This window comes from Aspergillus brasiliensis (genome assembly GCF_001889945.1).
Source record: "Aspergillus brasiliensis CBS 101740 unplaced genomic scaffold ASPBRscaffold_33, whole genome shotgun sequence".
NCBI lineage: Eukaryota > Fungi > Ascomycota > Eurotiomycetes > Eurotiales > Aspergillaceae > Aspergillus > Aspergillus brasiliensis.
The window spans coordinates 32690-33808 of NW_027137474.1; positions in this window are offsets into that span (position 1 = coordinate 32690).

The following is a 1119-nucleotide window of genomic DNA, read 5'->3' on the forward strand; positions in this document are numbered from 1 at the left end:
TAAATTCTTACTAATAATAATTCACCTTACCATTCAAAGCTAAAACACGTTGATATTTATTAAAATTGGTTGAAACACAAATTAATATAAATAGAATTAAAATAAAGTAGGTCCCAACTAATTAAATATCTGTAAATAGGCTTACTAAATAATTTACTAGTTAAAAATTTTAAAAATTCATTCAATATCTAAATATGAAAAATATTAAACATTTAATTTAAATAGAGACAAACAATGCAAACCAGCTAAATTAACAGTTTTGCATGAATGCAAACCTGGAAAGGTGTATTGGCTGGTAAATCTATTCTCTTACTAATTTAATTCTTATTAAATTATCAAAAATTAATAAACCTAGAAAAACCCAGATCAACTACATTCCCCATACAAATTGTATGGAGTTTCCAGCCCAGAAGGATAAAATTGGACCAGACTCTTTCAAATCATCATATGATCACTTTTACATGTGAATTATCATATGATGATTATCAATCATCTTGATCAAATGATCATTCACTACTTTGAACCCCGCTTTTGACCCCACTTTCTTTATCTGATGATCAAAATCGATGATTCATCATCATGATCTAGATTATCAGTGAATTAAGCATAAATAGGGCCTCTTTACCCCTAGCTGACCTTCTCTAAGTAAGTTAAATTATTAATTCATTCACTTCCTATCTTAGGACCCACTTATTTCCTATTTAAAAAGGTAGTTTACTTCCCTTTGACTAGTTTGTTAATTGTATTCACCTTTTTAATGCTTAGTTACCTAATTAGGACTAGTGTTATTTGATCTGATCAATTATCTTTATTATATTTTGATATCTAGTTTCCTAATTAGAACTAGTGTTATTTGACCTGACCCACCTACTTCTACTTAGGGAAAACCTGACTCCTTTAGGCCTAGTGGTACTAAGACTGCCTTCCTATTTAGGTTTAGTGCCACTACCGCCATCCGACAATATCTATTTTTATTTATTATTTTTTTTATTAATATATTTTTTCTATTTTCTCTTTTTCTAGTTACCTCTAGCTTTATCAGTGTTAAATTCCTGTATATAAATCTTATTTTTAACCATGGTGTGATTATATATTATTTATTATTTTTAATTTATATTA